This window comes from Lepidochelys kempii, chromosome 1 (genome assembly GCF_965140265.1).
Source record: "Lepidochelys kempii isolate rLepKem1 chromosome 1, rLepKem1.hap2, whole genome shotgun sequence".
Lineage (NCBI taxonomy): Eukaryota > Metazoa > Chordata > Testudines > Cheloniidae > Lepidochelys > Lepidochelys kempii.
The window spans coordinates 341144125-341163845 of record NC_133256.1 but is presented as its reverse complement, the minus strand read 5'-3'; the positions used below and the strand labels follow the sequence as shown (position 1 = coordinate 341163845).

At 46.8% G+C, this 19721-nt stretch overlaps 1 long non-coding RNA gene across 2 annotated transcripts in view; it reads right to left on the bottom strand.

The window, feature by feature from the left end:
- LOC140905449 (uncharacterized) overlaps nt 1-17845 on the bottom strand; it is a 33348-nt gene extending 15503 nt beyond the window's left edge. For both annotated transcript variants that reach the window (XR_012156855.1, XR_012156854.1), the window contains exons 1-2: nt 17762-17845; nt 11982-12065 (exon numbers count right to left, since the gene is read on the bottom strand). This is a non-coding gene — a long non-coding RNA (uncharacterized lncRNA). The remainder of the gene's footprint in view (nt 1-11981; nt 12066-17761) is intronic.
- Between the last annotated feature and the right edge of the window lie 1876 nt (nt 17846-19721).

Genomic DNA, 19721 nt, shown 5'->3' with positions numbered 1-19721 from the left:
GCAGACTATATAGTAAAACTTGAGTTCTGCTTAGCTATACCTTAACCAATCATTTTACTGAAATTTAACTAACCAATCCTAACATATTGTAACATGATTATGTAACCAATTATATCTCACCACCTTTATTAGTTTACACCCAGCAAAATTAATTACGCAGCAGACAGAGACAATCACAGAACCAGACGGAGATTATACAGACAAACAATAGGGAAATGGGGACTACAGTGATAGAACAACAAAGAAATGAGGATTTCACATCCCAGCTATTGATAAGTGAGTTCTTGCCAGACAGGATGCTATCAAACTAAGTTTCCTTTTACATCTTCTAGGCACTTCCCTTTCTCTGGAGGTGATAGGCATTATCAGGACAGGATTGTATTCCTAACAGTCCAATAGCACCTTATTTCAATGTGACTAGTTTGGAATGTGAGGATGTGACCATTCGCTTCCCAGCTTATGGCTGCCTCTACTGCTTAGCCAGAGATTTTAGGCTAAGAACAGGGCTTCAGACTGTCACAGTAAGAGAAGGCCCTTACACCAGCAGACAGTGATTTTGATTCTTTCTTTTATACCTCTATAACTAGCTAAGTGATAAGAATACACCTAAATTAGAGTATAGGCCTTTACAGACAGGCCTAAATATCTATATCCTAACATGGGGGAATGTATCCTGGCAAGCAGTGACTGTGAAAAGTACTCGTGATCATGGCAGATAACTAATTAAACATGAGCTCCCAATGGGGTGCTGTGGCTAAGAGAAGAGGGTGAAAGTGACCCTTGGATGTATAAGTGGGGAAATATCAGGGCTGCGGTGTTAGCTCAGCATGCTGCATTAGTGACTATTATGTCCACTTTGGATGTCAAGAGGTTGACAAACTCTAAAGGGTTCAGAAAAGTCTGATTTGAGGTCTGGAAAACATGCCTTATAATGAGAGATTAAAAAAGCTTAATCTGTTTAGTTTATCCAAGAGAAGGTTAGCAGGTGGCTTGATCCTGGACTACAGGTACCTACGTGGGGAAGAGAGTTCTGGTAGCAGACAGCTCTTTAATCACCAGAAAAAGACAGCCATTGACAACTTCCCTAGGGAACCGTGGCAGAGGCTTGGTCACTTGCGGTCTTTAAATCAAGACTGGACAGCTTTCTACAAGAGATGCTCTAGCTGAAACGGAAAGTTATGGATGTGATGCGGAAATTATTGGATGAGATTCTTCAGCCTGTGCTCTAGAGGAGGTCAGGCTAGAGGATTCTACTGGTCCCTTCTGGTCTTAAAATATATGAACATGTGAACGTAAAATAAAAGACAGCCTCTGCCCTAAAGAGATTACAGTCTAAATTAAGGTGGACAGGATCGCAGCCCCTGACTGTTGGGATGAGTAGGGGCTAGCACTGAGCTACTGCACCTAGGAGCAACTTGCCAGAAAGAGGGCAGGGATGGTGGGAAGTAGATGGAGCCATGACTCCATGCCTACACCCAGTGTGTAAGCCAGTGGTCACCTTGCAGGGGTTATGGTGGTGAAGGGTGTCACCTACAGTGCTCCCCAGCAGCAGAGCTGGGGCAGTGTGACCATGCACTTTCCCTTAATATAGCTCCATACTAGTAGCATGATCTATCTCTATCAAAATAAAGCAAACGAATGAATATCTGGTATACGAGTACTTGGGGCCTGAGTCTGCTCTCACTTACACTGGGGTAACTCAGTTGAAACCATGGCAGTAACTGCAGATAGACAAGGGGATAAGTCAAAGCTAAATCTGCCTGATAGATTCCCAGTTGGAGGTTGGTGCTGATTTTTTTAAAAGCAGATATCAACTCTCCACACGGAGGTGATCTTTTCTTTTTTTAACTTTTTTTCCTCATCCCTCTGTCTCATCTTAGACTTTGAAGAATGACCCCCAGAGAGCGCATCCATCATCATCACCCAAAGAAGAGAACTTAATAATTGACTTTGTAATAGAAACACAGTCCCACAGTCATCTCCATGACAGTGTATTAAACTAAGTTCCCTTGATCTACAATACCAAACTACACAGAGAATGTTAGTCACAAACTATCTATAATTGCCCGGCGTCAAGTCAGCAGCTGAAGGGAATGATTGTAATTTAGCCCATTGGTGTCTGAACTCAGCAACTTCAGCACAAGCATTTACCACTTGAGCTAAAAGACTAAGCCTCAAAGAGGAGAGTATTAGCAGACTCATACACCTTCTGACGACTAGAGGAGGACAAAGACCCATGTTTTCCCAGCATGGGTTACACCCACACAGGACTTATCACTGTATTGATTCAGAGATAGGCAGATGCTATGCAAGCATTCCTTCAAATCGTAAAGCAAATTCATCTCTGCTGTGTTATGGTCCATGAATATTCTGTTGGGATTCCCTCTGAGACCTTTTTCCTTTCGGTTTCCCAAGAACTCAGTTCAACTCCAGCCTTAATCACTCAGGTATCTTTATTTGGCATACAGCAATGCCATGCTGTGTTGATCAGACTCAAACACAGGAGGGATGGATGTAGGGCATATCACAGCTCCAAAGTTACAAAGAAACCCTCTCCCTTTATATATATGACACATCTCATTGAATTTACTATACATGGCATCACATCTTTTTGGCTTGGCTTGGTTACTATGCAGGAACCAATCTCTGTGCAGCATGTGTTGTCCACGCACTGTCCATGATTGGACTTCCTCTTTACCTCATCTTTACACATTTTCGTGTCCCTTGTTAGATAGTACACAGTAAATAGTTCCCTGGGTGTTCTCCCTCTTATCTTAGTTGGCTCATACAGTCTGTCTTCTTAGCCAACTACCTATTTACTTATCGTATTTAAAACAAACATTCTGTTTTCAACCTATTAATTTATTTCCTTCCCTAATCCTATCTTCCAAAAATGAGGCCTCAGCTAAATATTCTAGTGAAAGAGTTTACCGACAGGAATGTTCACCAAAGGGGCACGTTTTAAGATAATATTGCAGAATAGTCATGGAAAGCAAATTTCAAATGAATAATGATAAATATTTGTGCTGCAAATCCAATTCTAAGAGTTACACGCACCCAGACAGGGGACAGAGAGGTACCATGTGCCCTGTTTATCCAGTCAAAACAATTCCAGTTTGGACTACGGAACGCCTGCAACCTCTTGCCCAGAATCAGATGATGAGGAATTATTCACAGAAACTATCTGGCAAATATTTTTGAGAAATCACAATCCACCTGTGAGCAACGTGCAAACAGGAAGAGAGGAGAAAATTGGCCAGTAGTTTATTTGGTATGGATTTGTGATGGGGGGCCTGTCCCGCACTGGCCATGAGAGCCCGGGTGTGTACTTGGTGCGGTTTACCCCTGTCCCTGACGCCTGCCCCTTTTGCGGCGTGAGGGAGACCCTGGTGCACGTATACCTGGAGTGCGCCTGATTGCAGCCACTGTTCTGTCTCCTCCTGACCATCCTTTTACTTTTCTGGTTGCACTTTTCCCCTCACCTTTTCATATACTCACACCCTATCCGTGGCCCCACAAAGTTGTAGGACCTCCTTGTCATCCTCCTCCTAGCACTGGCCAAAGTAGCCATCTATAAGACTAGGGAGAGGAGGTTGGCTGAGGGGGTTTCCCTGTGACTGTGGGGCCTATTTCCAGTCCTGCCTTCGCTCACATATCCGGTCAGAGTTCCTCTGGACAGCGTCCGCTGGCTCCCTTGACACCTTTGAGGAGCAGTGGGTGCTGTCCGGGGTTCTCTGCTCGGTGTCCCCTTCAGGTTCCCTTTGTTTGACCCTTTGACCTTCACCCTTTGACCTGTTACATTTTTGGTTGTCCCCCATAATTAATTGAGTTCCTGGACCTTGTGGATCCTCCCCTAAGGCTGGAGGAGGGTGCTTTAGTACTTCCCAGAACCCAATAGGACTGGCTCTCAGAGAGTTAAAACCAGCCTAGGGAGGCTGAGCGCAGGCAGCCAAAGGAATGGCTGCAGGGGAAACAGCTAATTAGGGCTGCAGCTGCAGACAATTAGGGCGGCAACTGGACCAGCCAATCAGGGCCCAGCTGGCCCATATAAAAGGAAGCTGCAGACCAGAGCAAGGGAGTCTGCTACAGGGAGCCCTAGGGAGAAGACTGGCTTCCTAGAGGGTTACAGAGAGACCAGCACCTGGGGGAGAAGGGAGAGCTCCTGCCCAGTTGCCAGGATTTACAGGCTCGAGGCCCTGGGAAGAGGGCAAAGGAGCTGGAGCCAGAGGCAGGATCGGAAGGAACGGAGGCTGCGGGGAAGTGGCCCAGGGAATAGAGACAGTGAGCTGGAAGGAAGAGGCAACAGGAAGATGCTGTTTGCAGGGTCCCTGGGCTGAGGCCCCGAGTAGTGGGTAGACCTGCTCTCCCTCCCAACCTGCTCTCCCCGCTGAAGGAGTGGCCCATCTGCCAAGCCACTGCCAGGAGAGGCTGGACTCTTGTTGGAAGGGTCCCCGGGGAGTGAAGAAACCAGATGGTGACCCGGCTGGAGGGTTGTCCCACAAAGCAGAAGCTGAGAGAAAGGAGCAGTAACGGGTCTACAGGCCCAAGCAAGGATGGGAGAGCCACCACCACCTGAGGGTGCACCTGCTGGGACTGAGCTAATTCCCAAAATGCCCAACAGGAGGTGCAAGTGTGGTGAGTGACCCCGTGACAAAATTATTCACCCAGCTCTAATGATGAAATGGACTGCAACTGGCAAAGAAAAAGTTAACTAAGGGGGGAAAAAAGTTATACAGCCCAAACCTTAGGGTCTGACCCACTGCCTATAGACTCAGTGGAAAAACTCCCCTTTGACTTCAATTGGAAGCAGACATTTTTCACAAACAAATTCAGTTGAAAGCCCAATTCTCTCACTCCACGAGCTGCTGCTACTTCTTTGTGACTTAGCCCTCAAGCCAGGTCACCAAATGATTTCCCCGTCCTGGGTTGGAAAGTCTCTTACGACAAACAGGTTCAGGCAGTCTTCCTATTCACTGCCTCATAGTGCCACCCTGTCAGTGGCTGGCAGGGGAACCTGGGCCTGCCCTCTGCTCCAGGTTCTGGCTCAGGGACTCTCCTGCCAACAGTCAAGGTCTGTTCCCCCTTAGACCTTACTGTCTTTCCCTGAGCCTTGTCCTACCTTCCCCCAGCTCTGGGTTTTCCAGCCTGAAAAATCCTCCCTTCTCCCCGGGAGTGACTATAGACTTTCCTTTCTGTTACCAATTTCCTGCCTTTATCAGCCCAGCCCAGCTTGTTCCTCCTCAGCAGGGCTTCCTCATTCCATCAGGGGATTGATTAGCCACCTGATTCCTCTGAGCTGTGGCCTGTTGTGTTAATTAGCCCCCTTCTCCGTCTGCATTAACCCTTTCAGGGCAAGTGTGGAGGTGAACACCCCAGACCTACTAAACAACGAGTAAAGGGGGAAGATGTCCACATACATTTGAAAAGTGTTAACATTCAGGACAGAGGGGGAATTATTTTGGGTGGGTCAAAGAGAATGTAGGGCTTGATGCAAAGCTCATGGAAGACAATAGACATGTGCTTTGGATAAGACCCTTACTGTCATTACTTATTGATCATGTGTATGCTGGTAGTGCCTAAGGACCAACCAAGAATGTGCTAGCAGTAGACAGTCCCATTCCCAAGGAGTTTACAATCTAAATAGACTAGAGAGACACAGGGTTGGGGAAGGGGTAGAACACACAGGTAGAGTGAACAAGGTGATGGCAGCAAACCTCATAGTAATGCAACAGTTATTTTCTTAGGTGGATTTAGTTAGGAGGGAATCAGCTAAATGGAAAGAAAAGGGAAATGTAGGGGAGGAGGAGGAGGACAGGATGGGGAAGAGAAGGTCAGGGGGCAGGTGTGGAGTAAAGCTAAGATGAAGGTGGGATTCTCTATAACTTGACGTCATTAAATCATGATTTGAGGACTTCAGTAGCTCAGCCAGAGGCTAGGGGTCTATTACAGGAGTGGGTGGCTGAGGTTCTGTGGCCTGCCATGTGCAAGAGGTCAGACCAGGTGATCATGATGGTCCCTTCTGGCCTTAAAGTCTGAGTCTGTGACTGTGTAAGAGAGGGAGGGAGATGGTTGGAGCAAGCAGCCAATCGGCACAGGGCAGAGAAAGTCACAACATTCTAGAGGTTTGACTAGAACATTCAAGAGCGGAAAAGGTCCTTGGTTCTGCCCCAACCAACTGGGGTCTTTCCCTGGCTCTTCTCGGCAGTTCTCCCCCACGGCCATATGGTGAGGGGGTGGACAGGCACCAGATAGGTCCTGCTGCCCCCAGATTGTGACACTGTGTGTGTGGGGGGGTCTCTCCTGCATAGGGTGACCAGACGTCCCGGTTTTAAAGGGACAGTCCCGTATTTAAGCCCCCCTGCAGGTGTACCGACTTTTTCTTTAAAAACGGACAAATTGTCCTATATTTTCTGTCTCCCTCCCACCACCCCCCCCATCAATACTGGCGGGTCCTGCTGCTAGCTGGATCCCTGCTCGCCAGCCGCTTGCCCACCAGTGGTGAGTGGGGGGGGGGGGTCCAGTGGCTGACGATGAGGTTGGTGTGCAAGGGCAAAGTTGCAGTATGTGGGGCTGGCCACTCCCCCTGCCAGTTCATCAGCGCAGCCCCCACCATCCCGTTTCCGGCCGGCACTGGCTGCGTGCTGCAGTGGCTGGTGAATGTAGGCAGGTGCCAGGCAGCGGCCACTTACGTGTCACCTCTGCTGCCCACCCATTGGCCCTTTACGTGCTCCCCCTCTCGATGTCCTCTCTCTGCTTTGTCCCTTGGCCTCTCTCAGCCCCGCTGCTCCTTCATATCCCCCCAGCAGGGTGCATCCCGCTCCCAGCGCTGTGTGGCGAACCAGCCCCTGGTTGGAGCGCTCAGCTCACCAGCATCCTGGCAGACAGGCTCCCTCCCTCCCTCCTTTCTTCCTTCCCCCATTGCTTCTGGCTGGGCCGGTGCCCTGGGAAACCCCAAGAGCCTCCGGCCCGGGGCGCTGGCCAGGAGGAGCCGAGCCCTGCATATGCCAAAGCCCTGCACAGCGCTGGCAAGGGGCAGCCTCTCCGCCCCTCAGCTAAACTCTGGAGTGTCGGGTGGGGGAAGCAATTTCCAGCCTGTTCACGCCCTGAACCTGCAGGCTCCACAGCAGGCCCCAGGGCAGGGGTTTAGCACCCTCTTCACCCATGCCTCTCCCCTGCCCCGGGTCCTGCTCCCAGGGAGCATGGGGATGCTCCATCCCCTAGGCACACTCCTCTGCTGAGCCACCTCTCTGGCCAGGTTTCCTGAAGCCCCTGAAGTCAGGTTCCCTGGGCCCTGGTGCACAATGCATTCTTAGGGCTTAACCCCTTCCTGCCTGCTCTGTAGCCGGGGATAGGAGGCAGCTGGGTTATGTCGGTGGCCATCCTGGAGGTGTTAGCTGCCTTTCAACACTGTGTGGGCAGGAAGTGACAAGCTGCTTCCAGCCACACAGCGGTGTGTGTGGGGGGAAGAGATGAGCTCTGCAAGGACACAGGGCAGGTCATCCCTTCCCCTCCTCTTCCTCCCCTGCAGCTGGAAGCAGCTCCCTTCCCTCCTGCACAGTGCTGAAAGGCTGCTGCTGGGCACATTCTGGTGTGAACCCTGCAGAAATCTGGGGAGGGTGCGCATGTGACTCTGCATGCCCCCAGCCCATGTGTTGCCCATGTGTTGTCTCCCGTGGTACCAGGAGAGGCGGGTCTATTCCAGGGGGCCCAGCCAGGCATGGAGGGCAGAGAGCACTGGGCAGGGAGGGTCAGGTTGGTTGGTCATGGTGAGAGAGGTGTACGGGAGTGTATGTGTGTCAACCCTCCCCATGTGAACCTTAAAGATAAGAAGGTAAATAAAAAGAAACCAACTACACAGTATTTCTTTTTAGCAGGGGCTTGATCAACTTGATGTTACTTTGAACGTCTACACAATTGATTGCCATTGAACTCGCCTGAATATGAGTAATTTTACCAGGTGTCCCCTATTCAGTATAGAGAAATATGGTCACCCTACATAAGAGCACTGCCCTATCTCAAAAAGAAAAGGAGTACTTGTGGCACCTTAGAGGCTAACAAATTTATTTGAGCATAAGCTTTTGTGAGCTACAGCTCACTTTATTGGATGTGTGCAGTGGATGTGGATTTTCCACTGCATGCATCTGATGAAGTGAGCTGTAGCTCACGAAAGCTTATGCTCAAATAAATTTGCTAGTCTCTAAGGTGCCACAAGTACTCCTTTTCTTTTTGCGGATACAGACTAACATGGCTGCGACTCTGAAACCTGTCCTATCTCAGTGGAGTATTGGGAGGATAAACATGTTAAAGACATGAGAGGCACTCAGCTACTGTGGTAACGGGGACCAGATAAATACGTTCGAATGATTGGGCGGGCAAACATTTGCAACAACTAAAACCCTTAAATTTACTTCCGTTTTGTACCTTTAATGAAAAGACTGTGCCATTTTGCCTAACGTCCACCCTCACACAATGTACAGTTAAGCAGCTCATCCTCAAATGAGTCGTTCTTTCTTGAGGAATACATTTGAAGCAAGGCAGTAAAGAACAAGGATGCCCCGAACCATAGAGAAGCAAGGCACACATTGTTTCTGTATGAAGTTGACTAGGAAAAGGCTTCCACTGCAAAAAGCAGTAAACAAATGCAGCCATGAAGTAAACCCACTGATCGCAACCTTTTCTCACACTGATGTCATCTTGGTGTAACTCTCTAGACTCACTCGTGTCGCTCCTGGTTTCCCCCAGCATCGGGGGACTGGCGATTGAGGCACAATGTTTGTTTGTGACTGACTCATCTTTTCCACTCTGGAGGGAAATCAAACAGATCATCTTTATTACTGTATCTGGGTGGTTTTTTTGTTTTTTTTAAAAAATTAAATACTCCCTTAGCTTCACCGACACATATTAAACCCTGGTTTTTCATCCCAAATCACAAGCTCACAGTTATTTTGTATTAGAAATAGACTAAAAATATTCAGCTTTGAAAGACTACTTTGGGGTCTGGGGGAAGTGGGGAAGGGCAATATGAACCGTTGGTAGTGGTACAGACCTTGAATTTACCAGACAACGGCACATTTCGGTAACCTATTAGTCATGTGAATTTTTTGGCTGAATAAAAATGATGTAGTGTTTTCCTACAGTATTGTTTTGTGCTAGACTGTTTCTTGGTGTATTCTGGAGCAACTGATGGCCCCAGCAGTTTAGGCACGTTCATCAGGATTGGCTCACACACAACCCTGGATAGAAAGTGCCATCAACTTTAATAAAGAGGGAAAGATGATTCTGTGAAGAAAGCCCCCAATCCTACAACACTGAAGCATCAACAGAGCTTTACTCATGTGAGCATGCTGAAGGGTGAGGGTGGAATTCAGACGCAGACTGATCTAGTGGATAGGGTTCTGGGTTGGGAGTGGGCTTCTATTCCCTTGACCTGTTGCATGATCTTATTTCTCAAGTTGCCTTATTTCTCTGCGCTTCTGCTTCTCCTCACACTAGATTGTAAGTGCCTCTTCCTATGTGTTTTCCCAGTGCCTGGAACAAATGGGCCTCAGTCTCAGTTGAGGCATGTTGGAATTACTGTAGTAATAAATGGCACAACACCCTTGGTTTTATTATAGCTTTGCTAAGCACAGAGCAACCAGCATGGCTTTGCCAAGGTCACATATCATTCAGCAGCAGAACTAGGACTAGCTGTCTCCTATTCTTCTTAGATTCTAATGCCAGAAGGAACCATTGTGAGCATCTAGTCTGACCTCCTGTATAACACAGGCCAGAGAACTCCCCCAAAATAATTCCTCCAGCAGATCTTTTTTTTAAAAAAAATCCAGCATTGATTTAAAAATGGTCAGTGATGGAGAATCCACCACAGTGCTTGGTAAATTGTTCCAATAGTTATTTTCCCTCACTGTGAAAAAATGTTACACCTTATTGCCAGTCTGAGTTTGTCTAGTTCCAACTTCCAGCCATTGTACCATGTTCTACCTTCCTGCTAGATTGAAGAGCCCATTGTTAAATATTTGCTCCCCATGTAGATGCTTATAGACTGTGATCAAGCCACCCCTTAACCATCTCTTTGTTAAGCCAAATAGACCATGCACTTTGAGTCTCTCTATAAGGCATGTTTTCTTGGATCTTCTGCTCTTGTCACTAGATAACACTGCTATTCTTGTACACAAGACATATTGGATAGAAAAAGAACAGTGTGTTCATTACAGTACATTGGGTTGCAATTAATACTCAGGGTATTCGTTTTAATTATTTTATACGTATAAGCCATTTTCACTATATTTGAAATATAATACATGTTGGTGATTTAAAGGAAATTGCACAAGCTCAGCAATCATTTTCCACAGTTAGGGTGTTGGTTTTGGTTTTTAAATCTGAAAATTCCTGTTGACTTCAATAGGTTTTGGATCAGACCTCAAGCAATTTGAATCCGATCTACCCAGAGCTAGCCTCTCTCTCCATATGTATGATGATGACACTAGCATCAGAGGTCCGCTGAATTGCTCAAGTGAAGGTCCCTGGCTTTGAAATTTGCTTCCCCCTTAGTTCTCAAGAGCCTGTATTTTAGGATCTAAAAGATCTACTGCAGGTCCTGCCTGTTATTCTAGGCTTTCGCTAGAGTGGGAAGGGGATGTCTAGGGGCAGGTTGTAGTGGTTGGAAATGTGGTTGATAGAGCTGGTCAAAAAATGTTGCCCATTTTTCACAAAAACTTTTCAAAACTTCTTATCAACATCATGGAATTTTTGAAAAATTTCAACCATCCCTTCTATAAAGTGATATTAAAATAGTAAAAGGTTTTCACAAACAGTGTGCAATAGTTTTGCAAAAGCATTGAAATTTCAGAAATGTAGCCAGCGCCTGCGGTTGAGAGTTTCGATCTCACAAATGAGAATACCTTGTTCTTATTCAGCATTTTTTGTCAGTAGACCTCAAAGTGCATCACAAAGGAGGTCAGTAGTATCATACCTATTTCACAGATGGGGAAACTGTGGCACATAACTAAGAAGTTCATTGGCAGCAGGCCAGGCATGGAATCTACGTCTCCAGAACCTTAGGCTAGTAGCTGAGCCACTAAACTATACTACTTCCTCCCAGAAGGGTACCTTTTTTCCTGTAATTATATAAAGCTGTGCAAGTTGTTTGTTGTGTGGGGTCTGAGCAGAGTGCAGGGATATACATCTATGATCTCTCGGCCTATTGAAATGTACAGGTTTGAGGTCCGAATCTCAGCTGCTGTAAATCAGCGTTGCTCCATTGAAGTTAGAGTGACTCCAATTTGGACCAGCTGAGAATCTGGCCTAGTGTTTTTTATTTTTGTACAGTAGCCAGAGCAGTGGCTGGTCATTTTATAAATAAAGAACAATGAACATAAATTAAATACACAATACACCTCAATGGGTAGTGTGGTGTTTCAGCCTACATTAATGTCAATGGAAATTATGCGTATGAGTAAGTAGGTGACCACGGTGGAGAAAATCCAGAGTGTTAAAAGCCATCTAAAAATTCAGACATACAAGACAATAAAGTGTTAAATAAAAGCTGGCATTTGAAAGAGCTGGAGTGTTAATTTTACAATGGGAAGAACTTTTAAGATGCGATTTTCAAAAGGCTTGACTTCAAGAGGAGCAGAGTTAGGCCAGTGCTGAACTATATAAACTGTGTTTCGATACTGGCCACTAAAGTTCTTCCCCTGGTGGTATAAGAAAGGCTCTTCTTTTGATCTAAATAGCACAGGGGTGTGTCTGGTTTCAGAGTAGCAGCCGTGTTAGTCTGTATTCGCAAAAAGAAAAGGAGGACTTGTGGCACCTTAGAGACTAACAAATGTATTTGAGCATAAGCTTTTGTGAGCTACAGCTCACTTCATTGGGTGCATTTAGTGGAAAATACAGTGGGCAGATTTATATACACAGAGAACATGAAACAATGGGTGTTACCATACACATTGTAAGGAGAGTGATCACTTAAGGTGAGCTATTACCTGTTTCATAAAGGTGGGCAACGGAGAGGAAACAGCAAAATGAAATAGACATTCTTGCCATCCCTGAGGTCATATTGAAGTTATCTGCATAAATGAGACATTGAAATCTTAAGGCAATATTCAGCTGATCTCAAAGCAGCCAAGGTTGAATATGTCTGCACACATTGTCATTATTCTTCTGAGAATCACAAAGTTCAAAAACTGGAAAGAAACAGCAGTGGAAAGAAACCTGAGTAATACTCTTAGGTAGGGTGACCAGATGTCCCAATTTTATAGGGACACTCCTGATTTTGGGGGCTTTTTCTTATATAGGCACTTATTACCCTCCACCCTCGTCCCGATTTTTTATACTTCCTATCTGGTCACCCTACTCTTAGGCCCAGATTGCCAAAAGTAACTTGCAATTTGGAGTTTGCCTCCATTTGGTCACTGCCCACCTGGAGACACCTTAAAGGGGACAAGATTTGTACAAAAGGCCGAGCCCTCACACTCTGAAAATCAAGCTCCTTCAAGGTGTCTCTGTTTTGGCACCCAAAAATAAGGCCCCAGAATCACTAGTAACTTTGAAATTCTTGGCCTTAGGGCTTGTCTGCATGGGGAAATTGACCTCCATAGCTATTCCAGACTTTCACATGTAGACAAGACCTTAATGCTAGAGTGACATCCTTTTTAAGGAGGCAGGGTTGGAGCAGTGGCCTGTAACTCAAGAGCTATAGGTTCTAGTCCCAGTTTAGCCACTTGCCTGCTGGATGACCTTAGGCAAGTCATTTTCCCTCTCTGTGCCTCAGTTTCCCAATTTTAAAAGGGGGCTGACCTCCTTTGTAAAATGCTTTGAGATCTACTGATGAAAAATGCTATTTGAAAGTGAAGCATTATTATCTGTAGAGAATTGAGTGATTGTAAGGTGCCAGGCTGACAAACTTAGAGCGTAAGTCCTTTTTTTTCACAGAAGATCCATTGGCCTTGTGAGCTTTCCTTATATACTGTCTTTCAAACTCCACCTGCACAGAGAGGAATCCAGTATCCATGGCCCATTCAGTCCTGGGCCTCTCTGCTGACATTGGCACTTAGTGTAAATCCTGGTGGTGAATTTTTGCTGTGGACACGCCTACTGTAGAAACTGATCATGCAGTCTGATCATGCAGATCATTTCACAGAAGATACCAAACAGTCTGCAGATGCCAGTGGGTCATTATTTTGCCAGCATTGAGCCAATAACCTGGAGGCAAAAGGGTTTTAATCCCACTACCACCTCCTTGAAACATCCTGTCCCAGATCTCTCCCCCATTCCCACGGACACTTTGGTCTAAAGCCTAAATGCCTGATTTGCAAAGTCATCATTTTGCCTTTACCGAACTGTTATTGGCTGTCACCTTAATTCTCTACAGCGGCGAGGAATCACATAGCCCATAATGACATTATACTGTAGAAGGGAGTATGATTCTGTACTATATCAGGTCAAACTGGTCAGGGAGAAGCCATGCTTTGTGTTCAGGTACAGCAGAGAGAATGCAAAGATCGTGAGCGTGGCTTTGATCTGTCCAGGCACAGTCTTTCATCCAACTATCTAAGCAGGATGTGAAGCCATTTGCAGTGAGTTACAAAGGTGTCGGCAGGCCTCGATTTCTTCCCCCCCCCACCCCATGCTACTGAGGGTGACGTGTTGGAGTCACTGTTGAAAAGGCTAGAATAATGACTGTGGTTTTTTTTAGAGGCAAGGGAAGGAGCTGGTCTGAACTTTGGTGTGAGATCCCATGTGAGTCTATCTATATATCGATATGGCTCTCATCACTAGAGTGTCTGAAGTGCTTCACAGTCATTAGTGGACTTATCCTCTTTAATATCCCTGTGAAATAGAGACGTATTATGCCCATTTTACAGAGGGGGCACTAAGGTGTAGGGTAGGTTAAGTGACTTATCCTAGGTCCCACAGTAGGTCAGTGGCAAAGCCAGAAAAAAACCCACGCAGGTCTCCCAAGTCACAGGCCTGTGCCCTACCCACTGGACCATCCTTCCTACTAAATGATCTTCAAAGGATTTTAAAAGAGAGAGCCCAAAGGTGGCTGCAGATGGGAAAAAGATCTAGAAAGCTGGAAGCCTGGAGCAGAGAGCTTGATTGTGCCTTGTAGATAAAGCCCAGCGTGAGGGCGGTGTGACTCTACCTGCCCACTGCTACACCCCTTTACGGAGTGCAGCTTGCTGGGCCCCGGGAGCCAGCCAGTTCAGCAGGTTGGGGCTGACACAGGGGGCCCACCTCTGCCTCTTGTCTGCAGAATCGTGCACCCCCCAGGAAATAGCAATGGGACAGCCCTTGCACTCCTTCAAGTGCAATGACTGCAAATCCACTTGGCCCTTGTTCAGGCCACTCAAGCGAAGTCTCCGGACGCCCTCCCCCTGTCCTGTGCACCTGCACCAGAGCTCACCAGAATCTAGCAATGAGTCAGCACGGGCTTGATAGCCAGATGTGGAGCTGATAACACAGATGGTGAGGCAAACAGAATGGGGGAGAAGAAGAAGGCAGAGACAGAACTCTGTAGACCGAGCTAGAAAGAGGTGCCGATCTGGGCTCAGAACAAAGGTGCCCTTCAGAAGAGAGCCTGGTACTGAGGGCCCAATTTTGATCTCACGTACGTGAGAGACAATCAGTGCCACCCATGGAGTGACACCAGTGTGAAACCAGAGCGAGAGCAGAATCCGGCTCTTAGGTAGAAGATCCCAGGGCATTCTGGGTAATCTTCCTTGGCAAAAACAATGTCTGAGGTAAAACTTGGAAACTTTCTAAACATCAAATATTTTGATTATGATCAATCTTGTTGGGGGAGATCAAACTACTTCAGAGTGGGGAGAGCAGGGGGAATCTGGGGACATCGTCCTTCAGGTACTTGCCAATTGGTGTGGCCTTGTACACTGCACAATGGGAAAGCATTTGTCCTCAGGGTGTCAGCTGTGGCAGTGACAATGGATCAGTGGCCGGGGAAGTGAATGAATTTCCTTGTAGGGGCAAGGGAAGATTTGGTGGCACTGCCCGTAGTGCCAGGGAGTGGGACGAATATGTCCCCATCTCCCTTTCGGCCTGACACTAATAACCAAGGGCACATTGCCTAGAAAAACGATGAGCCTGGCGTTTGAAAACTGGGGAGTTCCATTAAATTGCAGGGGTACGGAGAGGGATTTGGTAGAGGGATGTACTCTGGGTCACCTTAAACTGCTGCCCTGGGGATGAATTCTTCAGTCACGTCCAGGGCTCCTAGAGCACAAGGACAGGGGCTCTTGTTGAGCATTTTTATCCATCTGAAAAAATAAGGGCAATCGTATTGTCTTTTCCTTCTAGGAACAACACAGATCATGAAGCACAAAGGGCAGCTGATACAAGAGCTGCAAGGTTTACACCCTGCAGTTACTGTGGGTGCTTTGATGCCTGTTTCCTGTGTCGAGTGAAAAAAAAAAAAGACTGTATCCGTACATTTTTTTGATTTCCTTTTAAACTGCGTTTGATGTTCCGCTTGCCCTTGAGGCAGAAGGTGGGCCCCTTTGCTCCTCCTGGCCCCCTTCTACCCTGAACGATGGGGAAGGCCCCAAAAGGAGGCCACTGGAGCCGCTGTGCAGAGCTCATTTAGGTCCCGATGCTTCAAGGAACAACATGCAGGTGTCTCTGTGAGCGCAAGATACCCAACTGGAGACTCCGGGGGGGGGGGGGGGGGGGCTCTGCACCCTAACCCTCCCTCTTTGCAGGATCAGGGCCCTACGGCAAAGCCTGACTGGCTGCAAGATCACAACCTGGATTGGAGGGAGACCTTTGCTCTAGTTTATTTACTCATGGCTTTGTGTGTAAATTTTGGAGAGGTAGGGGGAGAGGCTGAAGCCCCCTCCCCCTCTGGTAAGCAGAGGAAGAAGATGTTGTCTCTTGTGGTTAGAAAACCAGACACGTGTCAAACATTCGTACTCAAGTCCTTAAGAAAAATATCACGTGAGCTTCAATATAGCTTGTGGCAAAGCCCCAGTCAGCTGGGCCTGCCAGCGAGTTATTTGGAGTGGAAAGAAATGGAGTCAAAGGCAGCTACATGGCTTATAAGTGGCAGCAGACGGGATGGTGTAGTAGTTCTCAACGGTTTTGCATTGTGGGACTCTCTTCCCAGCCAGCAATATGGGATGGACGTAGTATTTACCTCCCCTGATCCCTACTCATGACCCCCCTGGTGCAGAACAGCAAGCTGTGGCCCGGGTGCAGAGTAACCCCCTGAAAAACAAGTTTTTGTGAATTTTCTGCCATAAACGGTTGCTGTTTCTTTATAAAAGCAGATCACATCCTACTTCTCTGATCATCACTCCAGGGGGGTTAAATTCACCCTCACTGAGAACCAAGAGCGGGCAAACGGGCTTTGTGCAGATAGTCAGCAGATTGTGAGGCAATCTCTCTGCAGACATTAGTCCAGCCTCGGGGCTGGAAGAGCAACCGGAGCCTTGCCCCAGATCACAACACTGGCATCTATGTAAGTGGACAGCTAGGGCCGTGCCCCTGGTCTGCCTTCGGTACATCAGTTTAATCCAAACCAGCACACAGCCCTCGCCTTGCAGCAGACGGGGGATGCCGTGGCCTCTATGTTTGGCTGCTCAGCCCACATCCTACCAAGGTTGGGCTAGCATAAGCCTTAAATGGCAAAGAGGCTCTTACTTGTATTACAGCAGCACCTATCGGCTCCATCATCAGGGCCCTGTTGTGTTAGGCACACCTAGGGCATGGCTACCTGGCACATTCAGCCCGGGTCTGTGGGATCTGGGGTTGTGGACCCAGTGTTTCCAAGCCTGTGCTTGAGTGTCCTCCCTGCACGGTAAACTTGGGTTTAGAATTGCTGGATCTGGATCTCACAGCCACACTAATATGTCCATTCTGCACTATGCAGACCTTGGGATCTGTGGCTTGAGCTGCGTCCACACAGCAAAATGACAGGGCTAGGACCCAAATCACAGCATGACCTGAGTCTTGAGTGCTTGCTGACCTGAGTCAGACTTTGGCCTGGTCTACACTGGGGGGGGCGGTGAGCTAAGTCAGTCTAAGTTACGCGACTTCAGCTACAAAAATAGAGTTGCTGAAGTCGACGTACTTAGAGCTACTTACTGCGGTGTCTTCACTGCGGTAAGTCAACTGCTGACGTTCCCCGATCGACTCCACCTGTGCCTCTCACTCCGGTAGAGAACTGGAGTCGACAGGAGAGCGCTCGATTTATCGCATCTTCACTAGACGCGATAAATCGACCTGTGCTGGATCAATCGCTCTGGAGGTAAGTGTAGACATGCCCTTTGTGTGTGGACAGAAAGACGCTCATACCTAAGTCGGAGCCTGGGCTTAGTGTGCTAGACATACCCTTAGTGAGAGACAGTCCTTGCCCAAAGGAATGTATAACTAGACAAAACAGACAAGAAGTGGGAGGGCAAGAAAGGAAGACAAAGAGCTGAAGTGACTCACCTGAAGTCACATAACAGGTCAGCAGCAGAGCAGGGAACAGAACGTGGGCCTACAGAAGCCCAGGCTAATGGAGTAGCCACTAGACCATACAGCCTACCTCTTGTCCCCTGCTGATGAATTTCACTGTATGTGTATTTGATCGTATTTCTCACAGCTGCTCAAAATGTTCACTACTTTCCTTCCCCTTGCCTCCATGTTTTGAACAGCTACGATACCCCTTGCAACGTCTAATTCACCAACATTTTAACAAAGCTTTTCATAAAGATTTCAATAGAAATTAAAAAAAAAAAAGAACAACGGATGTTTTTTCACTTACCTTTACTAGTACCATTTAGGCCAGAATGTGAAAACACAGTATGCTCTGTTTAAATGGGCGTAAGCTATGCCGTTTAATCCTCAGACCAAAAAAAAAAAAAAAAAGCTCAACGTATTTTTATAGCACATCACTATTCATCAAAACACTCCCTTTCCCGATCTCTACTAATTCGTTTTAGTGGAAGGTTACCCTGGATAGGATTTCCACCCCCCCCCCCCCCCCCCCCCCCCCCCCCCCCATGCCTTGCTGGGGCTGATCATTAAACAGGGTGGAGCCAAATGACTTTAACCCTAGAGTAGCCCAGTATTACTGGCAGTTGCAGCTCTTCCTTTTCGTGCTGGTAAATACTGGTCGTGTGTGGACAGAATACTTTCTCTCTCTGATTGGTAAGGCGATGGCAAATCAACTTCTATTAAGAATATTTCTCAAGTATGAGGATGCTTCTTTCTGCTCCACATGTACTAAGTAGCACATGTTTTAAGACCATCACTGAGTGAAATGTTGACCTTTTTTGCATTTGGACAGTTATGGACTCTTCAAAAATGACGAGTTGAGTCACTTTGCAACTGCCTCACCCCACCCCACCCCACCCTCCCTGTGGAAACAATTTAAAGAACGAATTAGGCTTTGAAGTCATCTGACTGGCTCTGTATCAGCTTCACTCTGAGCTGTGATTGTTAGCAGGATGGCGTGATGCAAGACCTTTGCTGTAAATTAGGTTGGAAAACTTGAGAAGGTAGAATAGGAAGCTTCTGTGTTTGACCAGCATAGGGTGGTACGGTGTGCTTTTCTGAAGTGTGGCCAGTTCCCAATGCTTCTTGTGCAGCTGCTCACTTGTAAAATGTCATATAAAATTGCATGCCCTCTGGATGACACAGGTCAGAGAATTTCACCTAGTAATTGCCACACTAAGCTCAATAACTTATGGGTGAACCGGAGCATTTCCAGTTAAGAAAGCTTGAATCTCCCATGACTATTATTCCTTTGGAATCATATTAGATTATACTAGGTTTGCTTGGTATATATTTTTTGTTTTGCTTATCAGAAGCGAGTAAATGAAGTACAGGTATGGCCCAATTCTTTCCTATTACAGCTTGGAAGAATTTCTAGTAACACTTGAAGGAAGTAGTGTAGGTAGGATATGCATCTTCACTAAACTAATGGGATCAGGAAGAGACAGAGAGAGGTCATGGTCTCTTTAAGGGTCTAGCATTGAGGTTAGGGGGAGTGGATTAAACGTTGTCAGTGTAAAGCAAGTGAAATCTGTCCCTCCCAGATATTTAAAGCCTTTAGAAACCAGTTAATTTGACTCTGCTTTCCTAATTTTCTGCCAAAAGCGTTTCTTCAGTTTTGGACATGTTTACCTAGAAACGCCGTATTCCTCTAATACCATCTAGTGCTGTCACTTTTACTCAGACATACCAGATTATCATCTGCAAAAACTGGGATCTGGTATTCCTTCGTATTTCTCACAATGCCATGCACCTCTTTTGCTGCAAGGATTGCAACTGCTAGTGTGCCTATAGATAAGGCCAACAGGAATGGGAACAATGGGCTTCATCTCCTAATGTAAAGGTTCTGTTTGCCATTCACGCTGTCATGGTGAATTCTTAAACTAGTATTTGTCTGTATAATCAGAGAGTAGAGGAGCCCTAGTCATGGAGCAGCACCCCACTGTGCTAGGTGCTGTACAAACTCAGAAGGTGATTGTGAGTTCTTTGGGGCCAGGAGTCTTAGTGGTGGTTGTTTAACACCTTTAACACAATGGGGGCACTAACCCCTTTCTGGGAATTTAGAAACTACAGTAATAGGAAAAATAAATAATACCAGAATAGTTTGATAGATGTCAGTCAAAGTGAAATTTCCCAACTGTTGCAACAAAGCAATTCCTTGACATGCCATCTTTGGGTCTGTAATCCATCTATAATATATCTTTGGGTCTGTAGTCCAAGGGTGGTGG